The following is a 13,322-nucleotide window of genomic DNA, read 5'->3' as shown; positions in this document are numbered from 1 at the left end:
TAAAATTAAAAATTCCATTTTCATGGTTAAATTAGGCTCCAGATCAACCTAAAATATATCCCAACAGTCAACTTTCAGCTCAAGATGAAGCCTTTGAAATGAATGACAGCTGATATTGATGTTAGAAAACATGCTACAAAGGAACAAGGTCAAATTTCCCCACCACAATCACCGGTTGATTACGTTCACTTCTGTAAACAAGGTATTATCCAATAAAACATGTGCTCATTTGTTTAAAAAAAAAAAAAAAAAAAAACAAGAAAAACCCCTGCATGCTTTGGCAGGAAAATAACCCAAAATCAAAACATTTTCCACCGGTTGTGTCTTAGGTTTCGAAACTGAAAATGTATAATCTTCTTTTTTCTGTCATCTAATCACCTGTGGCTGTGAAACTACACAGATATGCACAAAACTTTCCGAGTGGTGGACTTTTAAAGTCTAAAATAAAGGGTATAATATGTACATGTAAATACATATATTATCACTCCTTTTGGGTGACTGTATGACAATAATCTAGATGGAATATGTAAAACGTCCTCATCCTTTAGAGACAAAGTTTGAACGAGCAAAAAAAGAAAAGAAAAAGAAACAGCTTTTGGAACCCCTAAACTGGGTTTATTATATAAACAAGAATAAAATAAATATTTTTAAACATTTGAAATGAGGGCAAATTTGAAAAAAAATGGCTTGCATTGATACAGCTCAGATCTCCAAAATATTAGGTGTCTTTTGGATTTATTTACCCGAGACTTGTAATATTGATGTGTCTGCTTAACATTTTTGTCTCATTGAATTCAGCTACAGTTCAGCCTTTTTATTTCAAACCTGGTTTATTTGCTTTTTCCTTCACCGGACTGAAGTCTGAACACTCAATGGCCTCCTGCTTTTCAGTTTCTTACAGCCTGAGCTGCAAACATTCCCCGGGTGTCGGAGACTTTTTGTGCCGTTTGCAGAGTTGCTTCCCACCTTCTCTGAAAGGAGTCGACACATTTGCATTGTCGTGTGAGGCTCGGTGCGTTCTGACCTCTCCTCCCTTTACGTTCTCCTCCGCTCTCGCACAGAGCAAACTTGACAGAACTGGATGCAAATGTTGTTGCTCATCCTCGTCTTAATTGTGTGTCAATCCTGCAGCTTTGGCTTTGTGAATTTGTAATAAAACTACACTACCCCCCCCGCTCTAAATTTCCAGCTCTTAGTTTCAGTTTCTGCCTTGCCTTCTCTGGCTCCAACAACTTTGTTCCATTTCTCATTTTCTGGCATAATTACAGCTTTATAGCATTCTCAACTGCTCGGGCATGCTGCAGATACCCCCTCCTCTTCTTTCTTTTTTTTTTTGTCTTTTTTGGTTTGGCTCTCATTAATAATTCACAGAAAGAGACTGGGAAATTTTACTGCAATTTGCAGCTGCTGAATCCCAGTTATTGTTTTGCAGGGTGTTGCGCAGAGAGAGAAAACCTCGGACGAAGGCTTTGTAGTCCTGGATGTAATTTGGCTGCGCGTCTCTGACAGGCCACACATCATTAGAGGGGTGAAGGAGATATGTGTGGGGAAAGGGGGGGGGGGAGTAACCGCTCCATCCAGCCAGTCAAACACACTGTCCTCATCTGTCGCTCCAAAACCCAGACGCTCTGTGTTCCTTTAATGCTTTTGGATGCTGTTTGTTCATATTTAGGCTTGATAACTATCTATGTTTTATTCCGTTTGTTTGCATTCGACCAGACAGCTGCTGAATTATTCAGAGCGGGCCGAGCGGCTTTGCAAAGATGACAAAGACAACAGGAAACTTTGAGCCCCTTTCCTTTTAAAAATGCAAGTGCAGACGTTGGTTTAAGGAGCGACCAGGGCTTTGCCTAAATTATTTTAGTGGCAGCCCGATGGCCGAATGGCTCCTGCAGGAGGGGCTGAGATACTGCTCTTATGTGCGTCTTTAACCGCAAAGTTACTGATACAGCCAAAAATCAAAAGATTGTTTCCCTCTTAGATGTGGGTTCGGTTGAGATGCCCGTTTCAGTCCAAACTGAAAACCAACTGCAAGATCTGCTAGAAAACCAAAGTGCTGAACAGCGTCAAAGTCTTGAGCCACCCCTCATCCCTTTATTTACTGCCAAGGAAAAGGTGCAGTGATGCGCTGAAACATGTGAAAACCGAATTGGAAATTCACAGTATTTGGCAAAAAACAGGTTTTGTATAGTACGAATAAGATTGAAAGTAAATATTTGCAAGCTTTCTTGTCATTTCTTCAGGAATAGTTCTCCAGGCTTCTTGAAGGACATCCCAAAGCTCTTCTTTGGCTGCCTTTTTCTAACGTTCTCTGTCAAGATGATCCCACACTGCTTCAGTAATGTTGAGGTCCGGGCTCTGGGGTGGATTCATCCCTCCATAAGACCTGTTGCCGCTGATTTTCTGTCCACTTCTTGTGTCATTTGGCATACCTCAGCCTCAGTTTCCCTTCCTTAAGAATAGCTTCTTGACAGCCACCCTTCCATGGAGACCATTTCTGATCAGGCTTCAGTGGACAGCAGATGGATGAACTGTTTTGTTTTTATTAAGGACATCACTTTCAGATTCTGTTCATCTGCTGTAAATGGTTATTGAGGCCTGACACATCTTCTTTTGTCCTCCATCTTGACCAGTTACCTGAAAATCTTTAAGGATTCATTCCACCCCATGCTGAGATATGACACGTTTTTTTTTGTCTTTGGGAATCACTCTGTTGTAACTATTTTATGTCATCAAACTGTTTGATGTCTGGCATTTTTCTAAGATACAGCTAAAGGAATTGGAATTATTGTGTCTTTGTAGCAGAATACCAGTAACAAAGTGCCTAAACATATCATTTAAAAATGTTCTTCTTGAAAAAGCAGCAAATGTCCAAAGACAAACTTTGACGGACCTTTAGAAAGCCCGGAGAAGTGTTGCTCAAGACCACTTTGAAGGATTACACGAACGTCTGGCTGCTTGGAAGCAAAGCAGAGGAAGATGAGGGGCGGTTCAACTCTTCGATAGTACAGTAACACTGACTGAGCGGAGCTGTGCGAGTCTATCAAACTCATACAAGTAGCAGGTGAATTTCTGATCCGACCAGCCTTCATTAACCTCTCTTACAGAACCGTTTGTTCCTGAAATGAGCCTTTTCAATGGCAAATTGATGAGCCGCGAAACAGAACATATTGCAACAAGGAAAAATATGCATAATAATGTGAAGTTTCACTGCTTTTTGTTGCCTGGCCTTCCAGGGTAACAAAACTATTGAGCATGCCAGCCGCTTGATGTCTTGATGCCGAAGCAACGTCCCAATCTGTATTTTTTGCAACTTTTTTTTTGTTCCCTTTAAAATCAGCCCCTTCAGAATGACTTTCATAGTTAGAGACCTAAAATAAACTAATCCACTCTACACTGGTGGGGACTATGTGCATTGAGAGGACATGGAAACACAACAAGCCTGTTCATTAACCCAACAGTAGATCTAAAAGCTTGAATTTTAAAACCCACCGTGCTGAGCCGATTGTTAAGAAAGTGAATTGATTTTCCACCAGGACTGGGCTGGGTGTCGTCTGCTGCCGTACAATGTTTCAATCTGCAAATCCTAAAAAAAATGTCACTCATAGGAGGTAAACATCCATCTTTTTAACTCTCGTCAACCAATTTAAAATGGTTCATTGTCCTCACAAAAAACAATTTTGCTTTTTTTTAAATCCACTTTTCATTCACATTTTTACATTTGAGGAGTCTTTGCAGTCTTTTAAACAAAAGTTTTCCTGCTCCAATTGGTTTGCCTTTTTTTTTTTATATCTGAATGACTGTAATTTGTTTGTCATGTGCAGCTTGCCAGTGTGTTCAAATTATGTGTGTGTGTGCATGAGCACTAACCACCACACCCGAGAAGAGTCCGGAGGCTGCTCAACTTGGAGCAAAAAGCAAAAAGACAGTCGGAAAAGAAGATAAGAAATCAAAACCTCTCTGTTTCTTCTGATTCTTGACCTATTTTGCGGAGAGTATCTCATAACCGGAGAGTTTAGGGCTGTTTAATGCTAGGTGACACAGCAGTGTCCTGCAGTCTTTTCTTTCTTAATCCCTGGCATCTTTGGTAAAAGATCTCTCAGAAGAAACAGCACTCGTTTCTGGCACCCAGCTGCCGGAGGGAAGGGGAGATTGTCAGGGCGCATTTCTTCCCTGCTCGCCAGCCATTCCTCAGGAGAGATGTTTGTGTGTTAGCGTGTGTGTTTGTGTGTGGCTAAATCTCCCCCTCTTCTGTTTTTTTTTAGAACAGTTAGGTAAACTGAGGGGAAGAAGAAAAAGAGGTGGCAGCTTCCCCCCTCCTTGGAGAACATTTCCACCTTAAGCTCTTTTTGGAAATTGCAGGCATGTTTCTCTTGTATTGCTCTTGTCACCTTGCCTCCAACATGGCCGCAAAAGAGCTGCAGTGAAACTCGCTGATGCGTTTGCTCCAGAGCGGTGAAGCAAAGAGGGAAAAAAAAAAAAAAAAGATCAGGAGGAAGACGAGGAGGAGGAGGAGGATGCCCGGCAGGCCGGTGCTTCGTGTCATCCTCTGATAGCGGGTTTTGTTTGGCTGGAGGAGGTTTGTGCAGAGGGCTGTTGAACATGAGTCCGGTAATCTCACTGACCTCCCTGCCCAGCCGCTGAGGAGGAAGCAGTGTGAGGCCGACTTTTCCTCTCTCTCTCTGCCGGTCACACACTGGAGTCGTGTTTTACCCTCCAAACTCTGTTTAGTCAGTCAGGAAAATAAAATCCACCGAAATCAAGCATAACCTGAATGAATTTGTAAATTCACTGCTTAGCACCGTCGCCTCACAGCGAGGTTGCCAGTTTTGAACGGAGCCTTTCTGTGTGGCGTTTGCATGTTTGCATGTAGGTTTTTATCCCGGAAAGCCAACTTCCAAAAACTTGCATGTTAGGTAAACGGGTGACTGAGCGTGACGGTGCTTGGTTGTTAGTCTCTGTGTTGGCCCCGTTTTGGATTGGCGACCTATCCAGCGTGTACAGGCAAGTGCATTCCTCATTTTTGCCTTTGTTGGCATATTTTGGTACATTAATGTCATCTGCAGAAAACAAGTATTGGTATGTTTGTCCATATTTCCAAAATGCCAAAGTCTCACAATCCAGGTCTGAGAATTGTGACATGGCATCATGTCCCTCAGTTGTTCATTAAAGTGGGGCAGCATCAACATCACATGAAGCGAACCGAGACCATGTTTCAATTCGCGAGCTACAAAAAAAATCTAAAGCAGTCTTAAGAAAAAAAAAAAAAAGGCACAAAAAATAAATTTTAATCAAACACATTTCCATGAACTTGTTTGAAGCAGATATACTAGACTAGACAGAGGTGGGAAGCCAGAATACACGGGGAAAACATGCATACTCCACACAGAAAGGCCCTTTCCGGGATTCAAACCAGGAAAAAAGTATTTGTCTTCACTGTAAACAAACCAAAAAAAAAAAAAGAAAAAAACAGCGGTGGACATCGATAAGAGGACAATAAAGAGAGTTATCTGGGATGTTACCCAGACTGACACCAATCAGTCACCCGAGTTCATCGTTAGCCAGCTCAGACCAGAAACATCTGGTCAGCTACGTCATTTTGCCCCCAAGTGCTTATTGATCATTCAGGAGGAAAAAAAAAAAGACCTCAAGCGAGCGTATAAACATTTCTTGCAAATAAATGGAACGATTTTCCATTTTTAACATTTCTATTCACCTTTTCTTATTCACTACATCTAAATGGGATCCAAAACCAACAATGTAAACCTCATTAATGTTAAAATGTGCAAGAATGCGACCAACCCTTGCCCCCATGTATTGTTAACTCCCAAAAGTAACTATTAGTGGGCGAGCGTGAAGCAGGAAAGCAAGGAATCGTGAGAGGGGGAGCGGAAAAATGGAAAAGACTGTGGAAAAGGACATACCGGATTAATCTTGAACGAGCACTATCTTGGTTTAAAAACTATGAAACCCTTCTTAAAAAACTTTTTGGCCAAGTCAAAAGTGTTGACAGCTTTTAGGTGTTTTCAGGCCGTCTTCACAAACCAACATATTTATAGTTTAAAGAGCTGCGATTTGACGTGACTCGATCATCATGGTACGAACCCTGACAAAGCACATGTTAGGGTTATCAAATGTTATTTGCACGTAACCGGCCTTGAGGGTATGTCCCAGCCCCTTTTTCATGGTATGGTGCTGTAAATCGGTCGAACACGGAAGCTTACCCAAGCGTTGATTAAAGAAAAACAAAAGCGAGAAAATGTAAAGGTGTTCCAAAAAAAGTCGAGGGATTAAAATATATAGAAGGCGCTCGAGGCAGCTGCATCAAAGTGCCTGAAAATGACAAACACCAGGCAAGGCACCCCCTCCTTGTGTACTGTATCAGCAAAGGGAGATGAGTCACCTATTCGTCTGTTTCTGCAGTGATAAACAAAATGTGCACGGCTCATCTGTACAGTGATCGGGCTGAGACAACCTAACTGCAGAGTGATTGCTGGCACAAACACAGGAAACACCAGAAAAAAAAAATGAGAAAGAAACAAAAATGAATAAATAAAGCATGATAAAAATGATAATGATAACTTGTGAACTTTGGTAAAAAAGTTGCATTTGTTAGTGTTGGCCTCTAAAAACATAAACAACGATGAACTGATTGAAAATGATAATCTTATGCACCGAGGTAATTGCAGGATTATGATACAGTGCATTACTGCTGACGGATTGGGGCTTCGTCAACAGTTATGTGGGCTGTGCACCAGTCCATGTGCACCTATGATCATGAGATTTGGGTAGTGACTGAAAAAAATTAGGTCGCGCATACAAGCGGCAGAAATGAGTTTCTTTCGGAGGGGGTGGGGGGCTTAGCCTTAGAGATGAGGTGAGGAGCTGAACCGTCTGGAGGGAGCTTGGATTAGAGCATTGGAAGGAGTCAGCTGAGGAGGTTCAGATATCTGATTACGATGCTCCCTCTAGAGGTTTTTTACGGCACGTTCAACCGGGAGGAGGCCACAGAACACACGACAGGGATTGCTTATCCCTTCTGGCCTTGGAAAACCTTGGGATCCACCGGCAGGAGTTGGAGAGTGTCGTGAGGGAGAGGCATGTCTGCGTTGCCATCCTGGACCTGTTGCCGCCACGACCCCATCAGTGTTCTTTCATGTAAAACTTCTTACTTCCCCCATTAACTATGGTCTAAACTCCTGAATTTGTTTTTATTAATGTCAGGACTTTGACAAAATGCTCTTAAAGCTGCGGTCGGCAACTTTTTTTTAGTCATATTAGCTTGAACTGTCATGGGATTCTGGAAGTAGAATATTAAATAGGCTGTTTAGAAAAAAATAACGAAATCTGTAGCTCCCTCTGAAGCCTGTAATCATGCTTGCAAAAACCGAGCGCTCCCGGCTGTTTTTAACCAATCCAGTTAGGGTGGAGGAATCCTACCTGTCAATCACAGCTTGTGCACACGCTGCTGAGCGTGAGTCTGCCCCAGCTTGTGTGCGCTCACACTGGTGTGAACTCACGTGCACAACCTCGTCCACAGAGGGGGAGGGGTTTGGGGGGCGATTCGGAGCTTGTTAGAGGTTGGGGGAGGGACCTGAAAGTTGTATCAGTTCGAATTTTCCGACTTTAGACTCGGAATTTTGAAAACCTGCCGCCTGAAGCTTTAATATAAACCTGCTTACATGAGGTGTTGAAGAATTAAACTTGAACTGAAGCATACAGTTAACGCACTTTTATTAACAAGTAGATGATGCTTTGCTTCAGGCTGCAGGTTCCACAGAATTTTCTACATTATTATATATATTTTGACTGACACATTTAGAGACTCAAATTATCCTCCACCCTTGCTTTCATTACGGATGCAAAGGTAAAATGTAGATGAGGCTAAATAAAAGACACTGAAACTGGATAGATTTAGGTGGTCCTCCAAAGTGTTAAACACACATAAGAGCAGCAGAGTAACTCGTCTTTCTGTAACAGCAGATAAGAAAGGGTCGACCCCCCCATACGTCCCATCTACAAAGCAACCAGGCGTCCAGGAAACCAGAGTTTCCCCCAATCAAAAGTTCCATTAACCTGGAGCACTGGGAGCTAATTGAGAGCGGGAAAGGGTGAGATGTATCACCGTGTCATTTCAGCCGCACGGCTCGCCACCGTGCCGGCGTCAGCAGACGTCACGCAGTGACAAGTCTGACAAATTTGCAATTATCTGGGATAATAAGAAACGAAATATGGTAACAAATACAGCAAAGCTGTTTTAAGATGGCGAGTGCACTTGTCAAATAAAAGACAATAAGCAGGAAGGTTTTCCCAACCTTTGATGACTCAGATCAAGCATTAGGAGATGCAGAAGCAGCGCTTTTTAAAACACGGAGGAGGGGGAGAAATTCACAATCTGCATTACTGTTTTTGAAGATTTATGAATCTCAACTTCACACATGCTCTTTGGTGGAGGGAGATCACCAGTTCATTATGTTTTGCACCGTTTTCTGATGGTTGTGTCTCTCTTATCTCCCTGAGAGGGTGAAAGATATTCTAATCTGTCTCCCCAATGGCCTTAAGCTGTGGTATGGCAACGAACGGGCCAACTTTTGTTCCGGATAATCCCTCCACCCCAGCAAGGGGAGGTCATGTTTGTCAAAATGTGGCAAAGTGAACATGGAATATTTTCCCTCCTCCTTCTCTGGCTTAATTTGGAATTAAAAATGCATGCAATTTTGAACTTTAGGTCTCCGGAGAGCGCTGTAAACAAGTATGAAATTAAGTGTCTTGAAAAGCTTTGGCAGGGATGTGGACCGAATTGAGACGAGCACATCATTCAGACTTCAGACGGGTGGGTAGGTGACCAGAGTGGCCTCTTGAGCCAGATTGCACAGGAGTTGATCCACATTGGCCGCGTCAAAGAGGAGCACAGGATCACCTCAGTGGAAACTGCAATAATCAAAAGAAATTCTGTGTCTTAGAAATATTTCTGTCCAGATGAATTAGAAAGTGAAAAAGGATGCTCTCAGCCTGTTTTACTGTGTCCAAAAGATGCATAAAAATGCAAAATTAATTAATTGCAAAATTCGGGTGGATGGTCTATGAAAACGGAACTAACAATTAAGATCCTTCTCGAACTCACAGAAAAAGTCTTGATTTTCCCCATCGGCACCGGTGTGGTTCGTACTTTAGCTTTTGTTTTGTGAGCTTCAGTTTTGTGCCACCAACCCCATTTTTGTTCCAAATTAAAAAGTCAAATGTTATGAAATTAAGTTATTGCAAAGTTTCACATTAAGCTATGTGTTTACACCAAAACCGCGTCTGCACTTCTATTACATCTGGCACAACGTAATGGAATATTCACACCAAGACAACTTAAAAAGAAAACAAAAGTTGCATCAAAAGTTTCCCTTTACATCAAATGCACGTAGTTCCATTATAAAAAAAATTCTATGCAATGTAATTTATCGTGTTACAATGCAGTAGCTGAGAATATTTAACAGTAAGTAACTGTTGAAATCAGAACAAAAGATTAAGCTAAATGTTTTCAACACTTTTGTGGACGTGGGCCACCATGGATGGGGAAACCAGTGAACCAGCATCAGGATCACAGGCAGCTAACGCCCAGTTATGCAAAGGGGAAGCAAAGGCTTACCCAGGTTGCCAAATCCATAATGGAGCACCTGTAGTTTTACCTAAGGGAAGATATAGCACTAAGGTGCACTATGGGAAAAAAGAAGGCAAGGATCCAGGGTGCAGTGCGATGTTTTGGGCAATATTCCATTGAGAAATCATTGTTCCTGCCATTCTTTGACACATACAAAAACAGTCTTTGGCTTGGAGTTTAAGGCCCCTTAAAGAAGAATAACAAAACTGAATAATAAAAAAAGAACAACATGTGCATGTATTTTGTCACATTTACTTATTTTTTGCCTTCACCATCAACAATATTAAGAGATCTTGAATCATCCCAGATCCCACCAGGTTGGATACAAAATCTGCAGGTTCACACCGATGTTTCATGTTAAATACTAACTTGAGCTCGTCTTGCTAGTGTATTGTCAGGCCCTTGTATCCATGTTATGTAAGATTCCTACTTTACCTCTATGATTCAGTCCTCCTGTCTCCACCTCACACCAGAAATCTGGAACCGACTGACAATTAGCTGCTAAACTGAACTGGTAGCTCATCACCTTTCTGCTCTTGTCATTTATCTTTAAACATCTCCTGTTCGGAGTTCGTCTTTCCCTCCTTTTATCTCCTCTTGGTCTCTGAAAGCTTCCCAATATTTACACCTCTTTATGAGCTCCTCGGCTCTTTGCTCATTAACTGCAGCAACATTCGTCCCCTCTCTTTAATGGTGGGTCGTGCGGAGGTCGCGCAGCACCTCAAGTAAAACATGACACATTCTGTTCTCCCTCAGGCCACACAAAGAGACTTGTTAAGCAAATCTGCATTGTAATAGGCAATTGGAATTCACTTCAGTGTGCTAGTTATATACACTCAGGAAGAGGGACTTCAGGTTTTTCCAGTAAAAGACAATGTAACACACTAAAATGCAACACCTACACCTGCCTTGAGCAATCATACAGCAACAATTCATGGAAGAGATCCTGAATAAATGCTGCTTCCTGCCAACAACACATGCCTACAGCTGTGAGGAGTCGAACATTTGATTACATTACATCTCAGGTATTTAGCTAAAAACTGCAACCGTGACTGGAATGTAAACTCTAAAAACAAATGTATCATAACTTTGTGGATAAAGACCCTTGCATAGTATCTGTTTTAAACAATTTTTTATTGACCTCGTCTTTATGATTTGCCTCTCTCTTCGATTCACCCCTTCGGGCATGAGGAAAAAAAAAATCCATTCGCAATCAAATTCTGACACAAAGGACTGCATTCAAGGGTCATAATGGTAAAACAAGACTTAGAGAGACAATGCGAGCGCAACAAGCCCAACGCACGCTTCTGCAACATCGGCACCATTAACTGAAGCCTCTGAAGACAAAGTCAGGAAACTTGTCCACTTGTGAGATCGCGACCTTGGTAAACACGTAAAAAGTAGCCAAAGCAATTCCTGCCATTTGTGCAGCTTTTAAAGACAACTAAACTTTCGTAACCTCGGCAGAGTGAGCCGTTGAGCTGCCGCAGTCATCTATTGGAGCAGCAGACAGCTTGACCAGCGGAGCAACCCTCGGATGACGGATGGCGTGCGGCCGGAAACGAGCGCCTTTATCAGGCCGCATTATCCTCCAGCAGCCGATCCAGACAGGCCAGATTTTTATCGAACTGTATTGGATTTAGTAATTTCCTTTTCCAAGACGAATGGATGGAGATAGTGAAGGGGGTGGGGGTTATTGTCTGCAACCCTGGGGTGATTATTACTTATGATCCCTTCAGTATTTCAGGCTTGTCCCAGCATGTGCTGCTTATTACTCTCAGCCCACCGATGCCTGTTCACCTTTCTGTGAAACAATTTCGATACAAGAGAAGGGTTTGATACTGATAAAAAAAATGTTATCTTTTATTTTTTGCAGTCAAGTTTAAACTGGCATCCGTCAATGTAACACTGTATTTTAGTACTTGACAGTAATCCCTTGTCCATGTGATTAAATCAGCTGTAGGTGAATGGTCTTGATGCAGGGTTGGAAGACCACAGGTGCATAGCTGTTTTAAAAAAGTTGGAACGATTTTCTCAAACCCGTGTTGACAAACTGCAGATCTCATGTCCCTATTTGCTTGTCAAGGAGTCCACTTTTTAATGGATCCTACTTTAGTGCCAAATAATATTTGCACTCACTTGTATTAGAGTTATTTCCAGCCCTAAATAACTCCTGTCTCAACTTTTATTTTTTATTTGTCACTGGCTTGAAATGCAAAAATTGGTGTATATTAACATAAAATGAAGTTGATGAGACAAAACATATGAGATATGAACTCTCTGCAGTAGAAAAGCTTTTTTTTTTTTTTTTTTGCATTTTCCATATCATCCCAGTTTCTTCTTATTGGACTTGTAGATGATAAAATCTACTAATTCTTAGCTACTTTTCCATGCAGGCGCTCCTCCAAACCATTAGAATTTTTCTTATTCAACTGACCTGCTTACAATTAAGCCGATTAGTTGTGAAATATTGCTCTCGAGTTCTTTTTCCTTTTCCTTCTTTAAAAAAAAATGTATTGCCCTTTGTTGCTTCTTTTAAAGCTTTATTGAAAATAAACCTGTCAGCACCAGCTTAAAATGAGCAGATATTCAAAAGAAAGAATAAAAAATGTGATATTTTATCTAGACATGCAGCAAAGGGCCGCTCGGTGCGGGACTCGAACCGGGGCCAGCTGCAGCGAGGACTACAGCCTCTGCACATGGGGCGGCCGCTCAACCCACCACGCCACCGACCGCCCCAGGGTCTCTGAAATTTAACAAAGTGCAAACAGTTCCTGCGTCTCATGTGGTCCCATTTGTTCTGGTGCTCACTGAGTGAAGGTTAGGAGCCCTGATCATTATTTTATTGCCGTTTGTTGTTTACAATATGAACATAGCAGAGTGAGTTTGACAGGATCAGAGGAGATTTTTGATAAAGAAGTTGGAGAGTGATGCACAAAATGGCATTAGGGACATAAGAGTTTATTTTTTTCTTCTCTATGCCAAATTTTAAAATGATAGAATATTCAGAAAATGGAAGAAGTTGTTAGAGGATTGGAAACAGCTGGAGCGGGACTTTTTAAAGCCACAAGAACAATCATAATCTGATTATTATCGTAAATCTAAGGTTACAGCTCCGGTGTTGTATCTAGTTGTGTTGAGACTTGTTAAACAGTTGCTGAGACATATTTATAAGTAAAACAACCCGATAATTGATATAATTTATAGTTTAGAATTATAGGTATAGAATTGTAAAATAAATGTAAATGTCCAACAGTTGCCACGACTGTAATTTAAAACGTGAAACCGCTTAATCTCCGTCTTCTCTGGGTGATGAGCACCATCTCCCCAGTGCTCGGGTTCATACTGACAAAGATATTGTAAAGAAATTGCCTGATTAAATATCATCCCTGCTCAAATCTCACAGCTATACGTTTTCTAAGGCAAACTGTAGGGTTATATTGATGGGAAAAGGTGCCTTTTCGTGCCACCATCATAAACTGCCATTAGGATTAAATGGCGTATGCTGTGTTCTCCCACCTCCCTCCCTCTTCTGTGTGTGTGTGAGAACATGTGTGTACAAATCCCACGTCCGCCAACACACAGACGGGGAAGCACCTTGCGTCGATGAAAGCTGTGTCAGGTAATTTCACACTCTCACACGCGTGCAGTCATGTCGGCCTCCTCCGAGCAA

This window comes from Odontesthes bonariensis, chromosome 11 (assembly GCF_027942865.1).
Source record: "Odontesthes bonariensis isolate fOdoBon6 chromosome 11, fOdoBon6.hap1, whole genome shotgun sequence".
Taxonomy (NCBI): Eukaryota; Metazoa; Chordata; class Actinopteri; order Atheriniformes; family Atherinopsidae; genus Odontesthes; species Odontesthes bonariensis.
The sequence above is the reverse complement of the archived record's forward strand: the minus strand, read 5'-3'. Positions refer to the sequence as shown.